Source organism: Bubalus kerabau, unplaced genomic scaffold (assembly GCF_029407905.1).
Source record: "Bubalus kerabau isolate K-KA32 ecotype Philippines breed swamp buffalo unplaced genomic scaffold, PCC_UOA_SB_1v2 scaffold_26, whole genome shotgun sequence".
Taxonomy (NCBI): Eukaryota; Metazoa; Chordata; class Mammalia; order Artiodactyla; family Bovidae; genus Bubalus; species Bubalus kerabau.
In genome coordinates, this window is record NW_026577880.1 from 10,152,763 (window position 1) to 10,174,405 (window position 21,643).

The 21,643-nt window shown below is 51.5% G+C and overlaps 1 long non-coding RNA gene across 1 annotated transcript; it reads right to left on the reverse strand.

Annotated features, from left to right (window-relative positions):
- Positions 1-948: 948 nt before the first annotated feature.
- On the reverse strand, positions 949-18,409 carry LOC129640700 (uncharacterized). The gene is made up of 3 exons (XR_008708913.1): positions 18,218-18,409; positions 5,867-5,950; positions 949-1,403 (listed from the first exon to the last, which is right to left on the reverse strand). It is a non-coding gene; the product is annotated as an uncharacterized LOC129640700 (long non-coding RNA).
- Between the last annotated feature and the right edge of the window lie 3,234 nt (positions 18,410-21,643).

Sequence of the window (21,643 nt, forward strand, 5' to 3'; positions counted from 1 at the left end):
GGTTCCTGCTTCAAATCGAGATGAGGCCCTCTTCTGACAAGGTCCAGCCTCGGCTGGTCCAGGGTTTTCGAAGGGGAGACAGAGTAGGCGACCTATTGATTTATTTATCAAAGATATAAAGAGTAATAGAATGAGGATAGCTCAGTAGGAAAATTTAGTGGAGAAAAGAAGCTGAGTAGCTTGGTTTATGCGGAAAATCAGTATAACCCGTGACACCAGGTTAGCTCTTACCACGGAGGCCGCAGTCTCCCTCTTGAATAGCGAAAAGTGCCCCACCTTAGACACCTTCTCAAGTGGTCTTCGAAGCCCAGGCAAATAAATGGTCGCAGAGGATATCCGCGCTCCAGATGGACACTCATCTGAAAATTGAGGGGAAGAATGACATTAGGAGACTAAGCGTTGGCAATCAAGGCCCGTAGCTTTAGTTTCAACAGGGGTTTTTATACCCTAAGTTACACATAGAGGATAATGGGGATGCAAAGTCAGCAGCCTTTGATCCTTATCAAAAACCAGGGTTTCTTTCCTGCAAATGTATCATATACAAATGGTTTAGGTGATTTACATCATCTTCTAGCCAGAAGACCTATTAACATTTTATGACTCTTGACAAAGACTTATCAACCGTAAGACTTATTTTCTCTAAGAGTAATTATTTTAAGGTTTGGCCCCATCTTTCGAAGATAAAATTGCATTCCTATAGGGCAGATATGTAATGGGTTTACAACAAAGGAAAGAATTTATTACCTTAAGGGTCTAAAGTTAGTAACACCAAGGCCACTACTTATTTCTTCTACATACCAACTATATTAATTAATACACATTCAATTATACAATTCAGGGGATGTGGAAACTTGGCAACAAGCATTGGTTCATCAATGAAATCTTTTACTAGTTTTATTCTGACAGTTTCTAACTCTCTGAGAGGCTCTAAGCTATTTGAATATCTTAAACTTCCCGTGCCTCTCGAGGCTTGGAGACTGTAAACAATTGTATGCATTGCTGTAGGAGTCCGGGTAAACTTGTCAGGCGAGTTAGAGAGCCATCTGACGTGTTTGGATTTAAACACTCCTAATTGCCCAGGAACTTTATTAATTGGAGCTGTAAGTTAGCTCTTTGACAGAAAGAATGAGATGGTGGTGGGGGACAGCCCCCAGTAAAGTCAGAGGTGAGAGCACAAAGCAATAAAATAGGCAGACACTGGTTTTGGGGGGTAGATGCTCAAGAATATCCGGGAGGACTCCCGAGGCTCGATCCCGCCTTTGTGTATGCCCAGCCTCCTTCCTCATGACCTTTGTCACGAGTGGAATGTCTCTCGCTGGCTCCCGGCATCTCCCCGTTTTGTATTTCTTAAAACAGCCAGATGTAGCTCAGTCGCGAGCCTCTGAATACTCTGCCGAAGAATCCTGACAATACAAGGAAGAATGATTATGAGAAGCACAATTAAAGCAGCCACCGCAGCATAGCTAAAGACATTAGACAGAATATTCTTTCCTGAGATGTAGTTAGGGAAAGTATGGAAGAAATCATTTGCTGTTCCAGCAGCAGTAAAATCTAATCGGGAGTGCTCCATGGTTGCTATTTGATAGTGAAGTTTCCCTACGTCTCAACCAATGTCAGAACTGTTCCAGATACCTGAAATATGGTTTTTAATCTTTTCCCATTCAAAATCTGTCTCATTTACTTTCAGGGGTGTTCCACATATCCACCGATAGTCAGCATGACAAGACAATGCCATTTTCACCTTTAAAGCCTGCAATTCAGTCCCAATATGTATTACTGCTTCCTCTAGGGCGTCTACCCTCATTTCTAATTTTCTCTCTATAGCTTCCTGTGTTGCCAATGTTAAAGAAACATTTTTGGACATAGAATCAACATATTGAGCAGTATGTACTTGTTGAGTCAATGATATTTCTGCCACAGTAACAGAAGTGATTGCACTTATCAAAGCTGCTGTTCCCAAGATAAGTAAGCCCACAAACCGTCGTGTTTGCATTAAATCCTGTAGTTGTTGTAATACAGCAAGACCATAATTCAATAAGTGGTTACATCATAAGATAAGGTGGATGTTGTAGTATTACAAAGGAGCAAACATTATATTGAGGGTTTAAACAAGATGAACCAGGGAGCAGCTGTAGGTGTCAGCCCGGGGGAGCAGTGTCCCCAGCATCAGGAGGCAGAACGTGAGCGGCAGGCTGTGGGCCAAGGCGCCTATGGTGGGCGGAGGGGCAGGGTTCGTGGTTTAGGGCTAGCCGCCACCGCTTGGGCTCAGGGCGGTCCCCTCTCGCCGGTGGGGCCACGCTGGTCTGGACAGCACTCCGCGGGTGCGCTTTCCTCTCTGGCCCTCACTCGCTGCACAGACTTCTTTGCTCTAGGTCACGGGGTGCAGCGAGGTGGGTGCGAGGCACTGCTGGTGGCACGGAGGCGAGAGCTGGCTGGGGGAGGGGGAGCGAGCGAGTGCGCGCGCCGCGAACCTGGTCTTTGGGGAATGTGACATGACGAATTTGTCTGAGATCCAAACCGGAGAATCTGCATTCTGTAGAAATATACAAGCATACCCTCTCCCACAAGTTAGCAACACATCTGGCCTTTTTCACTCTCCCATAAGGAGGCCTTTTTACTTGACCAGGGGCCGAGTCGTAGCCTGTAATTCAGGCATCTAGTGTCTCATCATTGTAGTCTGCCCCTGTGTGTTTACGTTTAAGTGATTAATTACAATTGGAACATAACTTCACTATTTGTCTAGCTGTTTCCCTATGGATATGTTAATTTAGGTCTAATGTTTAGTTTAGGTCTCTGTATAAATTTAAGTAATAAATGTATAACCTCCTTATCTCATTTTGGTATACAGGTATACAGATATACCTAAATGCAAAATGCATTTATATATGTATTTATATATGGCAACAAGTATAAAGTTATTGACATATAATATATATAAATCAATATACTTGAATTAATCTTTATAATTAATATATTAATTAATATATATTACAACAATACAACACATACACAGCTAATACCTACCAACACAAACCAATATACTGTAATAATACATGTCACACATTTATAATTATACAGTATATAGAACATTTATCATCACAGCACATCAATCCATACCAATTAATATCAGCCACACACACATTATATTCTGCCATATATATTTAATTATACAGTATATATATATGTGTGTGTATATAGTATACATATTAATTTATATACAAATTAATTAAGTATAGATCTATAAATAGAATTAGGTATACCTTTATTATATTTTATTTATACCCATACCTAATTAGGCAAACTGTAATTAGGCAAATACATTTATATTATGTATTTATAACAATATATAAAGTATTGTTAAATGTACCACCTGTACAGCATCTCCACCCCACATACCACTTTCTCTAATCCCACCAACTCATTTTCAGTATTATGTGTTGGCCAGGAGCTGGGCCAGTCTTTCCCAGCAATGTTAAGAGACGTCTGTTCCTGTGTCTAATAGCCCTGGCGTTTTATTCTCTTGAATTAAAAGATCTTTTAAAGGCCTTGGAACTGTAATTTCCTGCACCCAAAAGGCTAGATCACTAGATCCAAATGTTTTGTGGCTCTTAGCTTGAGAAGTCAAGTTTTTCCTTGTCTGATAGTAAGGTAAAAGTAAAAGCTGTGTTACTCTTTGACCTTTATTAATTTGTACAGTTTTGATAGGCAGTGAGATCAAGACTTTAATTTCTCAATATCATCAGAATCTACTACACCATGCACCAGCGAAATTTCTTTTCTTTCTTTTTTTTTTTTTAACTTTTTTTTTAAAAGAAAGCGAGCTACGCCCCAGGACAAATCTTACAATGTCCTCAGATAGGGGGCCAGCCACTCCGGTTGGAATTGGAGTAAGCGGCACATCAGGGGTTAATATTGTTATTAAATCTCCTTGCCTTTTCGCTTTTCTCCTAGCCTGGGTGAGACCCCCCTGAGGGAGTTTTCTCCAAGGAGCACGCTCTGAATATTGTGTACTAAAAGCTCCTTTGTTTAAAAAACTTTTTATCTTCCTCAGTCTTAGGCAACACTTTGGGAGGCTTTGGGGGCAAAGTGGGGAACTCCTGGGTCCTGGGAGGCACAATCGAAGGCGGTGGTGGTCTCCTTAAATCAGAAAGTGGTGGATAAGTTTTTTAAAGGTTTGTGCAGAGGGGGAGGGAGCTCGCCAGGGCTCTCGGCCGCAGCGTCCTGTAAGCCCTCTCCTTCCTCGGGAGGTAGACCACTTTCTCCCTCCTTTTTTTTTTTCAATGGCAGAAAATATGATCTGTGCAGTAAATGGAGACTCACCACCATCCACCTCTATAGCCTCCCCCATAGGCTATTTAACAGCCTCGTGACGGAGGTCCAGGACATTTCTAATCATATTCCACAGTCAATAAATATTTGTCTATTCTTAGATGCAGAGAAATCCATTTTTAATTTTTTTTTAATTTTAGAGAATATTTTTATTTATTTTGTAACCTCTTTACCCTGGCTAAACTGCAGAGGGGACTAGAAAAGAAGCCTCAAGGTGAGGATCGAGTTCATCCTTGGGACTAGAGAAAATCCTTCTCCGGGAAACTCCTAGCGGTGGCCCTTTACCCCGACATGGAGGAGGAGGCATAGGGGGATGGGAGCGTCCCGAAGTTTTCCTCTTCTGTTCCGGAGATCCTTTAACTGTTTGGTAACTAAATCTTACGAACTGTCTGATCGGGGATGTTTCCCTCAACCTCCTAGGAGCGGATGGTCTGATTAGGGATGTTTTCTTAAACTTTTAGGAGCATCTTTAGCTAAAAAAAAAAAAAAAAACAATCCTCATCAGAATGGCATCGAGCTGCTGTTTCCTCTAAACCTTTTTCAAATTGAGGGGAGAGCTGATCTTTCTTTTCATCCCTATCTTTTACATGCTCATTGGCAGTCATAGCGGCTAGCCATTCATTTAGCTGTCGATAGCTAGGTATAGCCTCTTCATTTTCACTTTTCTTTATAACAGGTACCTTTTCAGATTTGCTTTTTTGTTTAACAGGTACTTTTCCAACTTTACTTTCCACTTTAACAGGTACCTTTTCAAATTCATGAGCTGGATCTAAAACATCTCTAGTCATATTCCACAGAGGTAAGGTGTAAGTAGGGATTTTTTCCAAACCTTGCTGAGCACAATAAGCTCTTAGCTGTTTTCCTAGTTTTTTCAAGATATCTAGGTTAACAGTGCCTTGTTGTAGAAACCAAGGGCAGTGGTCTTGTACAAATGTAAAAAATGATTGAATGGAAGATGTTTTAACCTTGATTCTTCTTTTACTTAATAACTGTAAAATTACTCCTATAAAGAGCTGTCTTTCATTTGATTCAGTGTTGCCCATGTCAGAAAATTAAGGATAGTAAAAGATTTTGCTTTTAGCTATCTAAAGATTAGGCCCTTTTTGTCAGCCTTTTTAGAAACCGTTTTTTCTCTCTAACTCTTCAACACTTCCCACTCCTCTCGCCCTGTCTATTCTACAGGGGGATCTGCAGCCCCCTAAGTGGGATCCTATCTGTCCCCAAAACTGAACACTGGGGGAATGGGGTTGGGGATTTACCTTCGAAATGCCTGTCTCGGGCGCCACCTGCAGAGGTCCAGCCCCAGCTGATCCAGGGTATTCGAAGGGAAGATGGAGTAGGCGACCTATTTATATATTTATTTATTCATCAAAGATATACAGAGTAATAGAATGAGGATAGCTCAGTAGGAAAATTCAGTGGAGAAAAGCAGCTGAGTAGCTTGGTTTATGCGGAAAATCAATATAACCCCTGACACCAGGTTAGCTCTGACCACGGAGGCTGCAAGTGCCCTCTAGAATAGAGGAAGTTGCCCCACCTTAGACACCTTATCGAGTAGGTCTTCGAAGCCCAGGCAAATAAATGGTCGCAGAGGATATCCGCGCTCCAGATGGACACTCATCTGAAAATTGAGGGGAATAATGACATGGGGAGACCAAGCGTTGGTGAGCAAGGCCCGTAACTTTATTTTCAACACAGGTTTTAATACCCTAAGTTACACATAGAGGATAATAGGGGATGCAAAGTCAGCAGTCTTTAATCCTTATCAAAAATCAGGGTTTCTTTTCTGCAGATTTATCGTATTAAAATGGTTTAGATGATTTACATCATCTTCTGGCCAGAAGACCTATTAACATTTTATGACTCTTGACAAAGACTTATCAACCATAAGTGTTATTTTCTCTAAGAGTAATTGTTTAAGGTTTGGCGCAATCTTTCGAAGATAAAATTGCATTCCTATAGGGAGGATGTGTAATGGGTTTACAACAAAGAAAATAATTTATTACCTTAAGGGTCTAAAGTTACTAACATCAAGGCCAGTACTTATTTTTTCTACATACCAACTATATTAATTAACACACATTCAAGGATACAATTCAGGGGATGTGGAAACTTGGCAAAAAGGATTGGTTCATCAATGAAATCTTTTACTAGTTTTATTCTGACAGTTTCTAACTCTCTGAGAGGCTCTAAGCTATTTGAATATCTTAAACTTCCCGTGCGTCTCGAGGCTGGGAGACTGTACACAATCGTATGCATAGCTGTAGGAGACCGGGTAAACTTGTCAGGCGAGTTAGAAAACCATCTGAGGGGTTTGGATTTAAACACTACTAATTGCCCAGGAACATTATTAGTTGGAGCTGTAAGTTAGCTCTTTGACAGAGAGAGTGAGATGGTGGTAGGGGACATCCCCAGTAATGTCAGAGGTGAGAGAACAAAGTCATAAAAAAGGCAGACTTTGGTTTTTGGGGGTAGATGCTCAAGAATATACGGGGGAACTCCCGGAGGCTCGATCCCACCTTTGCGTATGCCGAGACTCTTTCCTCATGACATTTGTCACGAGTGGAATGTCTCTCGCTGGCTCCCGGCAATCTTCCATTGCACCAAACGCAGTGGAGTCCCGAGAGGCCCCTCCCAACACCACAGTATCAGTGTCTTCTCAGAGGCACCCTGAGCAACTCCCTGAGGTCACCGGCACAAGTCGAGGGAACACAGGGTCTCCTGCCGCAACCCGAGAAAGACCTCAAGAGTCCGTCTTCAACGCGTCTTGAGGCCGGATTCCCCTACCATGACTCGAGAGCAATGACACGCTCCCCCTCGCCATGCACATGGACACCTGACTTCACTGGCGCCACATGAGAGGCTCCCTGAGCTCCCCGTCATACCTCGTGAGAAACCCCACACTGGCGCCGCAGCTCGGGAAAACCCACGAGACGCCACCGTCATCGCGAGATTGGAGACTTCTTTTCCTGCCTGACCTGGAGAGCAATCCCTGGTCCTTTCTCCAAACTTCACAGGAGGCTTTACTCCCTTTAGGCCACTCAATGGGCTCCAAGAGATACCTGTCGCGACTTGAGAGGAGAGCAGAGTACTTTGTTTCCCCTCGAGATGAGGCCTTACCTCGGGTGAGTCTGGAATGCAACCCCGAGATCCCTGTTGCCCCTGGAGAGGAACATTATGTCCTGGACAAAAGCCTAGATGAGGTCTATTTTGCCCTACAGTGACTCGAGAGCAACACCCATCTCTCCCTCGCAATTCGAATGGAAGATTGGTCTTCACTGGGCCAACACAAGAGGAAGTCTGAATTTCCCGTTGTAACTCGAGAATCCCGCCGCAACTCTTAAAAACCACGTGGTTCCCCATTCATCGCAATATGAGGCCTTTGCCCGCTACAGAGTCTCAAGAGAAGTCCCATGTTTCGTCATAAAGTTCGAAATGCTACTTGGCACCCTTGATGCGACCCCAAAAGTTCCCCAATATACCGGTCTCACTCCAAGGGAACACCGAAGTTCCTGGCACCACTTCATTTGAGCCCCTTCTCCGCTCCTGATCACGGCAGGAAGGTCGATCCCCCTGCTTTGTCTAGAAGGGGTTCCCGACCTTCATGGCGCACCTCAGGATGAGGCCAGTCTCACGAAGAAATTCGAGACGTAGCCTCGTGTTGGTGCCACGTGCCAAAAGACCCCGATTTCTCGGTCTTGCTCTTGATAAGAACCCGATGCCCGGACACCTCTTCTAAGGCAACCCTGTGGATGAAGGCACTACACGAGGGGGCACTGGCAACCCTGTTCATCGTCCGGAAAACCCCGCAGGATCCACATACAGCTCCACAACTGGCCTGTCACCCCTTAAACAATGAGAGAGGAAAGCGGAGTCCCCTTCCTCAGACAAGACGAGGCCTGAGTATCCAATCCCAACTCTGCAGGCACGCTTCGATCTGAGTCAGAAATGGAGAGGAAACCTGAGGTTCCTGCCTCAACCCGAGATGAGGCCCTCTTCCATTAAAACAAACCCAGTGGAGTCCCAAGAGGCCACTCCCATCTCCACAGTATCCCTGACTTCTCAAGGGATTCTGATAAGCTCCTTGAGGCCACCGGCAAACGTCGAGGGAAATAAGGGTTTCCTGCCACAATCGAAGAAAGAACTCGAGAGTCCTTCTTCAATGCGTCTTGAGGTCAGATTCCCCTACCATGGCTCGAGAGCAATAACGCGCTCCCCCTCGCCACGCACATGGAGACCTGACTTCCCTGGCGCCACATGAGAGGCTCCCTGAGCTCCCTGACGTACCTCGTGTGAAACCCCACACTGGCGCCGCAGCTCGAGAAAACCCACAAGACCCCTCCATCATCGCGAGATGAGGGCCATCTTTTCCTGCATGGCCTGGAGAGCAGTCCCAAGTCCTCTCTCCAAACTTCACAGGAGGCTTGACTCCCTTTAGGCCACAAAGTGGGCTCCAAGAGGTGCCCGTCGCGACTCGAAAGGAGAGCGGAGTCCTTTGCTTCCCTTCGACACGAGGCCTGACTCCCTGGGTGAGTCTGGAATGCAAACCTGAGATCCCTGTGGCCCTTGGAGAGGAACATTAGGTCCTGGACACAAGCCTAGATGAGGTCTCCTTTGCCCTGCAGTGACTCGAGCGCAACCCCCAGCTCTCCATCGCAACTCGAATGGATGATTGGACTTCCCTGGCCCAACACAAGAGGAAGCCTGAAATCCCCGTCGTAACTCGAGAATCCCACCGCAACTCGAGAAAAACCACGTGGCTCCCCCGTCATCGCAAGATGAGGCCCTTGGCCGCTACAGCGTATCAAGAGAAGTCCCACGTTCCATCCTGAAGTACAAAACGGTACTTGACACCCTTGATGCGACCCCCAAAGTTCCCTGACATACCGGTCTCACTCGAGGGAAACACCAAAGTTCACGGCACCACTTCCTGTGAGCCCCTTCACCCCTCCTGATCGCAACAGGAGGGTCGACTCCCATGCTTTGTCTGCAAGGGGTTCCCGACGTTCCCCGCGAACCTCTGGATGAGGCCGGTCTCATGAGGAAATTCGAAAAGTAGCCTCATGGTTGGTGCCACATGCTGAAAGATCCCGAATTCCCGGTCCACTCTAGATAAGAACCTGACACCCGGACATCTCTTCGAAGGCAACCCTGTGGATGAAGGCACAACACGAAGGGACACTGACATCCCCATGCATCGTCTGGAAAAACCCGCCGATTCCACTCACAGCTCCAAATGTGGACTGTCACCCCGTGAACAACTCGAGAGGCAAGCGAAGTTGCATTCCTTCACACAAGACGAGGCCTTACCCTCCTGTCCCAACTCTTCAGGGACCCTGCGATCGGAGTCAGAAATGGAGAGGAACCCTGAGGTTCCTGCCTCAACTAGAGAAGAGGCCCTCTTCCATTGAACCAAACTCAGTGGTGTCCCGAGAGGCCCCTCCCAACACCACAGTATCCCTGAATTCTCAGAGGCTCCCTGAGAAGCTACCTGAGGTCACTGGCACAAGTCGAGGGAACCCAGAGTTTCCTGAAGTAACCCGAGAAAGACTTGGAGTGTCCTTTTTCAACGTCTCTTGATGCCCGATTCCCCTACCATGACTCCAGAGCAAGGACGCGCTCCCCTTGCCACAAGCAGGAAAACTGACTTCCCTAGTACCACACAAGAGGCTCCCTGAGTACCCCATCGTACCTCGTGAGAAAACCCACACTGGCGCCGCAGTTCGAGAAAAACCACAAGATGCCCCCGTCAAGGAGAGATGGGGGCCTTCTTTTCCTGCCTGACCTGGAGAGCAATCCCTGGTCCTCTCTCCAAACTTCACAGGAGGATTGACTCCCTTTAGGCCACTCAGTTGGGTCCAAGAAATACCCGGTGCGACTCGAGAGGAGAGCGGAGTCCTTTGCTTCCCTCGAGACGAGGCCTGACTCCCCGGGTGAGTTTGGAATGCAACCCCGAGATCCCTGTCGCCCCTGGAGTGGAACATTATGTCCTAGACACAAGCCTAGATGAGGTCTATTTTGCCCTACAGTGACTCGAGAGCAACCTCCATCTCTCCCTCACAATTTGAATGGAAGATTGGTCTTCCCACGGTCAACACAAGAGGAAGTCTGAATTTCCCATCGTAATTCGAGAATTCAGCCTCAAGTCTTAAAAACCATGTGGTTCCCCCTTCATTGCAATATGAGGACCTTGCCAGCTAGAGTCTCAAGAGAAGTCCCACGTTCCATCTTAAAGTTCGAAATGCTACTTGGCACCCTTGATGCGACCCCAAAGTTCCCCAACATACCGGTCTCACTCCAGGGGAAGACCGAAATTCCCGGCGTCTCCAGGGAAGTCCCATGTTCCGTCCTTAAGTGTGAAACGGTACTTGACACCCTTGATGAGACCGCAAAAGTTCGCCGACACGCTGGGTGCCTCGAGGGGAACACCGAGGGTCCCGGCACCACTTCATCTGAGCCCCTTCTCCCCTCCTGATCGCGACAGGAGAGTCGATTCCCCTGCTTTCTCTGGAAGGGGTTCCCGGCCTTCCTGGTGCACCTCAGGATGAGGCCGGTCTCAGGAGGAAATTCGAGACTAGCCATGTGTGAGGTGCCACGTGCCGAACGACCCCGATTATCCGGTCCGCTCTTGATAAGAACCCGATGCCCGGACACCTCTTCGAAGGCAACCCTGTGAGTGAAGGCACAACACGAAGGGGCACTGACACCCCCGTGCATCATCCGGAAAAACCCGCAGGGTCTACACACAGCTCGACAAGGGGCCTGAGACTCCCGGAACAACTCGAGAGGCAACCAGAATTCCATTCCTCAGACAAGACGAGGCATGACTCTCCTGTCCCAACACTGCAGGGACTGTGCAGTCGGAGTCAGAATCGGAGAGGAAGCCTGAGGTTCCTGCCTCCCCTCGAGATGAGGCCCTCTTCCATTGCGCCGAACCCAGCAGAGTCCCGAGAGGCCCTGCCAACTCCACAGCATCCCTCACCTCTCAGAGTCACCATGGGAAGTTCCCTATAGTCCCCTGCAGAAGTCGAGGGAAACGAGGGTTTCCCGCCGCCACCCGAGAAAGACCTCGAGAGTCCTTCTTCAACGCGTCTTGAGGCCCTAGTCACTTCCCATGACTCGAGAGTGATGACCAGCTCCCCCTCGCCATGCGCATGGAGACATGAGTTCCCTGGCACCGCACGAGAGGCTCCCTGAGGTCCTCGTCGTGCCTCGTGAGAAAACCCCCATGGGCGCCGCAGCCTGAGGAAACACATGAGACGCCCCCGTCATCGCTAGATGAGGGCCTTCTTTTCCTGCCTGGCCTGGAGAGCAATCCCGAGTCCTCTCTCCAAACTGAAGAGGAGGCTCGACACCCTTGAGTCCACTCAGTGGGCTCCAAGAGATTCGTGTCGCAACTTGAGAGGAAAGCGGAGTCCTCTGCTTCCCCTCGAGGCGAGGCCTGACTCCCTGGGGGAGTCTGGAATGGAAACCCGAGATCCCTGTCTTCCCTTGAGAGGAATATTAGGTCCTGGACACACGCCTCGATGAGGTCTCTTTGGCCCTGTAGTGACTCGAGCAGAACCCCCAGCTTTCCCTCGCAACTCCAGGGTAAGATTGGGCTTCCCAGGGCCAACCCAAGAGGAAGCCTGAAATCCCCGTCGTTTTCGAGAATCCAGACTCAACTCGAGAAAAACGACGTGGTTCCAACGTCTTCACAGAATGAGGCCCTTGCCCGCTACAGCGTCCCCAGGGAAGTCACATGTTCCGTCCTGAAGTGGGAAACAGTACTTGGCTCCCTTGTTGCGACCCCTAAAGTTCCCTGAAATGCCGGGTTCCCTCGAGTGGAACACCTAGAATCCCGGCCCCACTTCATCTGAGCCCCATCTCCCCACCTGATCACGACAGGAGAGTCGATTCCCCTTCTTTGTGTGGAAGGTGTTCCCAGCCTTCCCGGCGCACCTCAGGATGATGCTGGTCTCACGAGGAAATTCGAGATGAGCCACGTGGGTGCTGCCACATGCCGAACGACCCCGATTTCCTGGTCCGCTCTTGAAATGAACCCGATGCCCGGACACCTCTTTGAAGGCAACCCTGTGGGGGAAGGCACAAAATGAAGGGGCAATGACACCCCTGTGCATCTTCTGGAAACACCCGCAGGTTCCACACACAGCTCGACAAGGGGCCTGAAACCCACTGAACGAGTCAAGAGGCAAGCAGAGTTCCATTACTCAGACAAGACGAGGCCTGACTCTCCTGTCCCAACCCTGCAGGGACCCGGCGGTCGGAGTCAGAAATGGAGAGGAAGCCTGAGGTTCCTGCCTCCAATCGAGATGAGGCCCTCTTTCATTTCGTCAAACCTAGTCGAGTCCCGAGAGGCCCCTCTAACTCCTCAGTATCCCTCACCTCTCAGAGGCACCTGGGAAGTTCCCTAAGGTCCCCGGTAGAGGTCGAGGGAAATAAGTGTTTCCCGCCCCTACCCAAGAAAGACCTCGAGAGTCCTTCTTAAATGCGTCTTGAGGCCCTAGTCCCTCCCATGACTCCAGAGCAATGACGCGATCTGCCTGGCCACACGCATGGAGGACTGACTTCTCTGGCGCCACACGAGAGGCTCCCTGAGCTCCCCATCATATCTCGTGAGAAACCCCACACTGATGCCGCAGCTCGAGAAAACCCATGAGATGCTCCCGTCATCAAGAGAGGAGGGCCATCTTTAACTGAATGGTATGCAGATCAAGCGTGAACCTTCTGTCCAAGCTACACAGGACGCTTGACTCCCGTTAGGCCACTCATTGGGCTCCAAGAGTTACACGTCGTGACTCGAGAGGATAGTGGAGTCCTTTGCTTCCACTCGAGACGAGGCGTGACCCACCAGGTGAGACTGGAATGCGACCCCGATATCCCTGTTGCCCCTGGAGAGGAACACTACGTCCTGGACCCAAGCCTAGATGAGGACTCTTTGCCCTGAAGTGACTCGAGAGCAACCCACAGCTCTCTCTGACAAGTTGAATGGAAGATTGGACTTCCTGGGCCAACACAAGAGGAAGCCTGAATTCCCCGTCGTAACTCGAGAATCCCGCCGCATGTCGAGAAAAACCACGTGTTTCCCTCGTCATCGCAATATGAGGCCCTTGCCCGCTAGAGCATCTCCAGAGAATTCCCACGTTCCGTCTTGAAGTGCGAAACTGTACTTGGCACCCTTGATGCGACCTCAAAAGTGCCGTGACATACCGGTCTCACTCGAGGGGACCACCGAGGTTCCCGGCACCACTTCATCTGAGCCCCTTCTCCCCTTCTGATCGTGACCGGTGGATCGATTCCCCTGCTTTGTCTGCAAGGGGTTCCCTACATTCCCGGCGAACCTCAGGATGAGGCCGGTCTCCCGAGGAAATTCGAGACGTAGCCTCGTGGGTGGTACCACATGCTGAAAGACCCCAATTTTCTGGTACGCTCTTGAAAAGAACCCGATGCCCGGACACCTCTTTGAAGGCAACCCTTTGGATGAAGGCACAACACGAAGGGGCACTGACACCCCTGTGCATCGTCTGGAAAAACCCGCAGGTTCCACACACAGCGCAACAAGTGGCCTGTCACTCCGTGAACAACTCGAAAGGCAAGCGGAGATCCATTCCTCCACAGAAGACGAGGCGTGACTCTCTTGTCCATACTCAGCAGATACTCTGCGACCCGAGTCAGAAATGGAGAGGACCCCTGAGGTTCTTGCCTCCATTCGAGATGAGGCCCTCTTCGATTGCACCAAACCCAGTTGAGTAACGAAAGGCCCCTCCCAAATCCACAGTGTCCCTGACTTCTCAGAGGCACCCTGAGAAGTTGCCTGAGGTCACCGACACAAGTCGAGGGAACCCAGGGTTCCCTGCCGCAACCCGAGAAAGACCTCGAGAGTCCTTCTTCAATGCGTCTTGAGGCCCAATCGCCTACTATGACTCGAGAGCAATCACGCACTCCCCTTCACCACATGCACGGAGACCTGACGTCCCTAGCACCACACGAGAGGCTCTCTGAGTTCCCCGTCGTACCTCGTGAGAAATCTGATACTGGCGCCGCAGCTGGAGAAAACCCACGAGACGCCCCCGTCATCGCGAGATGAGGGCCTTTTTTCCTGCATGGCCAGGAAAACAATCCTGAGTCATCTCTCCAAACTCCATAGGAGGCTTCACTCCCTTTACGCCACGCAGTGGGCTCCAAGAGATACCCGTCGCGAATCGACAGGAGAGTGGAGTCCTTTTTTTCCCCTCAAGACAAGGCCTGACTCTCCGGGTGAGTCGAGAATGCAACCCTGAGATCCCTGTCGGCGCAGTAGTGGAACACTAGGTCCTGGACACAAGCGTAGATGATGTCTATTTTGCCCTGCAGTGACTGGAGAGCAATCCCCAGTTCTAACTCGCAACTCGAAAGGAATACTGGATTTTCCTGGCGCCACACAAGAGGCTCCCTGAGATCCCCGTGGTACTTCATGAGACACCCCACACTGGCGCCGCAGCTCAAGAAAACCCACGAGACACCACCGTCATCTCGAGATGAGGGCCTCCTTTTCCTGCATGGCCTGGAGTCCAATCCCGAGTCCTCTCTCCAAACTCCACAGGAGGCTTGACTCCCTTTAGGGCACACAGTGGGCTCCAAGAGATACCCATCGCGACTCAAAAGGACAGCGGAGTTCTTTGCTTCCCCTCGAGACGAGGCCTGATTCCCCGGGTGAGTTTGGTATGCAACCCCCAGATCCCTGTCGCCCCTAGGGACGAACATTAAGTCCTGGACACAAGCCTAGATGAGGTCTATTTTGCCCTGCAGTGACTCGTGGACAATCCCCAGCTCTCCCTTGAAACTCGAATGGAAGATAGGACTTCCCTGGGCCAACACATGAGGAAGACTGTATTCCCCGTCGAAACTCGAGAATCCCGCCACAACTCGAGAAACGCCACGTGGTTCCCCCGTCATCCCAAGATGAGGCCCTTGCCCCCTACAGCGTCTCAAGAGAAGTCCCACGTTCCGTCTTGAAGTGCGAAACGGTATTGGCACCCTTGATGCGACCTCAAAAGTTCCTCGACACACCGGTCTGACTCGAGGAGAACACCGAGGTTCCCGGCACCACTACATCTGGGCCCCTTCTCCCCTCCGGATCGTGACAGGAGGGTTGATTCCCCTGTTTTGTCTTGAAGGGGTTCCCGCCTTTCCCGGTGCATCTCAGGATGAGGCCGGTCTCACGAGGATATTCGAGACATAGCCTCGTGGATGGTGACACATGCCGAAAGACCCCGATTTCCCGGTTCACTCTTGATAAGATCCCAATGCCCGGACATCTCTTTGAAGATAACCCTTTTGATGAAGGCACAACACGAAGGGGCAATGACACCCCCAGGTATCATCCGGAGAAACCCGCAGGTACCACACACAGCTCGAGAAGTGACCTGTCACCCCGTGAACAACTGGAGAGGCAAGCAGAGTTCCATTCCTCCACACAAGACGAGGCCTGACTCTCCTGTTCGAACTCTGCAGCGAAACTGCGATCCGAGTCAGATCTGGCCCAGGGGAAGTCAGGAGAGGAAACATGAGTTTCCTGCCTCCACTTGAGATGAGGCCCTCTTCCATTGCACCGAACCCAGTGGAGTCCCGAGAGGCCCCTCCCAACTGCACAGTATCCCTGACTTCTCAGAGGCACCCTTAGACCTTCCTGAGATCACCGGCACAAGTCGAGGGAACCAAGGGTTTCCTGCCCCAACCCGTAAAAGACCTCGAGAGTCCTTCTTCAACGCGTCTTGAGGTGCCATTCCCCTACCATGACTCGAGAGCAATGACGCGCTCCCCCTAGCCACGCGCGTAGAAACCTGACTTCCCTGGCGCCACAGGAGAGGCTCCCTGAGCTCCCCATTATACCTCGTGAGCAACAGCACACTGGAGCCGCAGCTCGAGAATACCCACGAGACGCCCCAGTCCTCACGAGATGAGGGCCTTCTTTTGCTGTATGGCCTGGAGAGCAATCCTGAGTCCTCTCTCCAAACTCCACAGGAGGCTTGACTCATTTTAGGCCACACAGTGAGCTCCAAGTTATACCCGTCGCGACTCGAGAGGAGAGCGGTGTCCTTGGCTTCCCCTCGAGACGAGGCCTGATTCCCAGGGTGAGTCGAGAATGCAATGCCGAGATCGCTGTCGCCCCAGCAGAGGAACATTAGGTCCTGGACACAAGCCTAGATGAGGTCTATTTGGCCCTGCAGTGTCTCGAGAGCAATCCCCAGTTCTAACTCGCAATTCGAATGAAAACTGGACTTCCCTGGGCCAGTTGAAGAGGAAGCCTGAATTCCCCGTCGTAACTCCAGAAACCCGCCACAACTCAAGAAAAACCACGTGGTTCCCCCGTCATCGAAAGATGAGGCCCTTGCCCGCTACAGCGTCTCAAGAGAAGTCCCACGTTCCGTATTGAAGAGCGAAAAGTTACTTGGAACCCTTGATGCGACCCCAAAAGTTCCCCGACATACCAGTCTCACTTGAGGAGAACACCGAGGTTCCCGGCACCACTTCATCTGAGACTCTTCTCCCCTCTTGATCGCGACAGGAGGTTCGATTCCCCTGCTTTGTCTGGAAGGCGTTCCCGACCTTCCTGGCGCACATCAAGATGAGGCCAGTCTCACGACGAAATTCGAGACATAGCCTCATGGGTGGTGCGACATGCCAAAAGACCCCGATTCCCTGGTCCGCTCTTGATAAGAACCCGATGGCAGAACCCAACTCGAAGGCAATCCTGTGGATCAAGGCACAACACGAAGGGGCAGTGACACCCCGGTGCATCGTCCAGAAAAACCCGCAAGTTCCACATACAAATCGACAAGTGGCCTGTCACCCCATGAACAACGCGAGAGTCCAGCGGAGTTCCATTCCTCCACACAAGACGAGGCCTGACTCTCCTGTCCCAACTCTGCAGGGACTCTGGGATCCGAGTCAGATCCGGCGCATTCGAAGCCAGGAGAGGAACCCTGAGGTTCCTGCCTCAACTTGTCATGAGGCCCTCTTCCATTGCACCAAACCCAGTGGAGTTCCGAGAGGCCCCTCCCAACTCCACAGTGACCCTGACTTCTCAGAGGCACGCTGAGAAGCTTCCTGAGGTCACTGGCACAAGTCGATGGAACCCAGGGTTTCCTGCTGCAACCCAAGAAAGACCTTGAGAGTCCTTCTTTAACACGTCTTCAGGCCCAATTCCACTACCATGACTCGAGAACAATGACGGGCTCCCTCTCACCACGTGCATAGAGACCTGACTGCCCTGGCACCACGTGAGAGGCTCACTGAGCTCCCAGTCTTACTTCGTGAGAAACCCCACACTAGCGCCACAGCTCGAGAAAACCTACGAGACGCCCCAGTCATTGGGAGATGAGGGCCTTCATTTCATGCATTGCCTGGAGAGCAATCCCGTGTCCTCCCTCCAAACACCAGAGGAGGTTTGACTCCCTTTAAGCCACTCAGTGGGCTCCAAGACATACCCGTCCGACTCGAGAGGAGAGCAGAGTCCTTTGCTTCCCCTCGAGACGAGGCCTGCCTCCAAGGTGAGTCTGGAATGCAACCCCGAGATTCCTGTCGCCCCTTGACATGAACATTAGGTCCTGCACACAAGCCTTGGTGGGGTCTCTTTTGCCTTCAGTGACTAGAGCGCACCTCCAGCTCTTCCTCGAATCTCGAATGGAAGATAAGACTTTTGTGGGCCAACACAAGAGGAAGCATGAATTCCCTGTGGTAACTCAAATATCCCACCGCAACTCGAGAAAAACCAAGTGGTTCCGCAGTCATTCCAAGATGAGGCCCTTGCCCGCTGGAGCACCCCAAGAGAAGTCCAACGTTCCATTTTGAAGAGTGAAATGGTACTTGGAACGCTTTATGCAACCCCAAAAGTTACCCGACATACCTGTCTCACTTGAGGGAAACACCGAGGTTCCCAGCAGCACTTCATCTGAGCCACTTCTCCCCTCCTGATCGCCAAAGGAGGGTCGATTCCTCTGCTTTGTCTGGAAGAGTTTCATGACCTTCGCGGCACACCTCAGGATGAGGCCGGTTTCATGAGGAAATTCGAGACAACCCACGTGGGTGCTGCCAAATGCTGAACGACCCCGATTTCCCAGTCCGCTCTTCATAAGAACCCGATGCCCGGACACCTCTTCGAAGGCAACCCTGTGGATGAAGGCACAAATCGAAGGATCACTGACACCCCCGTGCATCGTCTGGAAAAACCTGCAGATTCCACACACAGTTTGACAAGGGGCCTGAAACCCGATGAACAACTCGAGAGGCAAGCGGAGTTCCATTCCTCAGAAAAGACGTAGCCTGACTCTCCTGTCCCAACTCTGCAGGGACCCTGCGGTCTGAGTCCGAAACAGAGAGGAAGTCTGAGGTTCCTGCCTCCCCTCGAGATGAGGCCCTCTTCCATTGCGACAAACCCAGCGGAGTCCCGAGAGGCCCCGCCAACTCCACAGTATCCATCAACTCTCAGAGACACCCTGGGAAGTTCCCTAAGGTCCCCGGCAGAAGTCGAGGGAAATGACTTTTCCCGACACAACCCGAGAAAGACCTCGATAGTCCCTCTTCAACGCGTCTCGAGGCCCTAGTCCCCTCCCGTGACTCGAGAGCCATGACGCGCTCCCCCTCGCCACCCGCACAGAGACCTGACTTCCCTGGCACCGCACGAGAGGCTCCCTGAGATCCTCGTCTTGCCTCGTGAAAAACCCCCACGGGCGCCGCAGCTCGAGGAAACCCCTGAGAAGCCCCCATCCTCGCGAGGTGAGGGCCTTCTTTTCCTGCCTGACCCAGACCGCAATCCTGAGTCCTCTCTCCAAACTGAAGAGAAGGCCTGACACCCTTGAGGCCACTCAGTGGGCTCCAAGAGATCTGCGTCGCGACTTGAGAGGAGAGCGGCATCCTTTGCTTGCCCTCGAGGCTAGGCCTGACTCCCCGGGGGAGTCTGGAATGCCACCCTGAGATCCCTGTCTTCCCTTGAGAGGAACGTTAAGTCCGGGACACAGGCCTAGATGAGGTCTCTTTGGCCCTGCAGTGACTCGAGTGCAACCCCAAGCTTTCCCTCGCAACTCGAATGGAAGATTAGGCTTCCCGGGGCCAACACAAGAGGAAGCCTGAAATCCCCGTCGTAACTCTAGAATCCCGCCGCAACTCGAGAAAATCCACATGGTTCCAACGTCTTCGCAAGATGAGGCCCTTGCCCACTACGGCGTCTCAAGGGAAGTCCCAGGTTCTGTCCTGAAGTGCGAAATGGTACCTGACTCCTTTCATGCAACCCCCAAAAGTCCCCCACACGCCGGTTTCCCTCGAGGGTAACACCGAGGGTTCCGGCCCCACTTCATCTGAGCCCCTTCTCCCCTCCTGATGGCGACAGGAGAGTCGATCCCCCTGCGTTGTCTGGAAGGGTCCCCGGCCTTCCTGGCACACGTCAGGATGAAGCCGGCCTCACTAGGAAATTTGAGACTAGCCCCGTGGGTGGTCCCACATGCCGAAAGACCCCGATTTCCCGGTCCGCTCTTAAAAAGAACCCGAGGCCCAGACACCTCTTCGAAGGCAACCCAGTGGGTGAAGGCACAACACGAAGGGGCACTGTCACCGTCGTGCATTTCCGGAAATACCCGCAGGTTCCACACACAGCTCAACAAGGGGCCTGAGACCCCCTGAGCACCTCGAGAGGCAAGCGGAGTTCCCTTCCTCAGACAAGACGATTCCTGACTCTCCTGTCCCAACTCTGCAGGGACCCTGCGGTCGGAGTCCGAAACGGAGAGGAAGCCTGAGGTTCCTGCCTTCCCTGGAGATGAGGCCCTCTTCCATTGCGCCAAACCCAGCAGAGTCCTGAGAGGCCCCGCCAACTCCACAGCATCCCTCATCTGTCAGAAGCACACTGGGAAGTTCCCTAAGTTCACCGGTAAACTTTTATTGCACAAGGTCCCCATGAAAAGGCCCACGCAGCAGGACAGCCACAGATTCTGTCTGCCATTAAAGGGCAGTAAGGTGCCCTCCCCTCTTCTTTGCTGCCTCGGCGGCCACCAGGGTGCAATTCGCATACCCTTCCCTTTCCCATCCTAGCAGGTGCTCCAGGGCCCGCTGGCCTACAAAGTGCCAGAAGCAGGGCTGGGCCAGCCGGCCAGAATTCAGGGTTCTGTCCCTTGGACTTCCAGCAGACACTAGGCTGCTTGGGAAAACCGCGCAGACTATGAGGTTTTTCAGCAGAGGGGTGGAGTGGTAAAGGCCTTGACCCCAAAGACGAGGCCTTCCTGCGACCGCCAGGTTGGGGAGCTCTGAGACTGTGCCAACACAGGGCGGAATACATGGTTCCCTGCTCCACGCAGTCCCCGTTCCCTTACCTGTGTTCCGCACCCCTCCGCTGTGGCCGATGGATGCCGATCCTTGGGGATCCAGGAGTTCACGAAATGGGCATTCCCAGCCGCAATGGCGACCCCCAACAGCACATCTGGAAAGCCCTCCCCCACCCCCGCCAGGAGCCGACCCCCGCTGCGAACGGACCCCCACCCCGCCCCGCGCCGCCAGGTTTTGTCCCGGCCCTGCCGGGCTCCCGGCGGGTTCCCAGCCATATTGGCGACCCCCGGGAGCACAACAGGGACCGACCCCCCACCCACAGCGAGCGGAATCTCGACCTGTGCAGCCCAGGTTTACCCCACCCTGGCTGCGCTCCCGGCGCGTTTCCAGCCGCAGTGGCCATCTCCGAGAGCACAACTGGGAAGCCCTCCCCTACCACCGCCAGGAGCCGACACCCGCCCTGCGCCGCCCGGGGCGCCCCACCCCTGCCGCGCTCCAGAGGCGCTGCCCACCTTCACCAGCGGCTCTCGGTGAGCCCCGTCCCCACGCCCGGTTCCAGGAGAGGCTCTTGGACCTCGCTGCTGCCGCCAGGTCAAACATGAGGACAATACATACACCCCACAGAGACAATCCAAGCTGTCTATGATTTAGGGATAAAACGAGGACTACAGAAAGGCAAGATGACCTGACCTAGGAGGGCCATGATATTCTATAGAACCAGACAAAGTTGGTTACCAAGGAAACTTTTTTCCTTGGAACCCAGAAAGCTGGTTCTTTGCATATGCAATGACCAACAATTAGCTTGTTACCCAAGCCTGCCTTACTGCCACCCCCATCCCCCCACTCCCCAGAAGACTGGCTCAAAGAAATATTTTAAATCTCAGGCGGAAACCTGGAAGATGTCTTGTCTGTCTGTTTGGATTAAGGTATGTGTCAGTGTGAGCCTTGTGTTTTTTGATAATATTGCTCAAGTTCTGTGTTCTGATTTCAATGGTCTCAAGACAAGGCAGCCCTTCCAAAT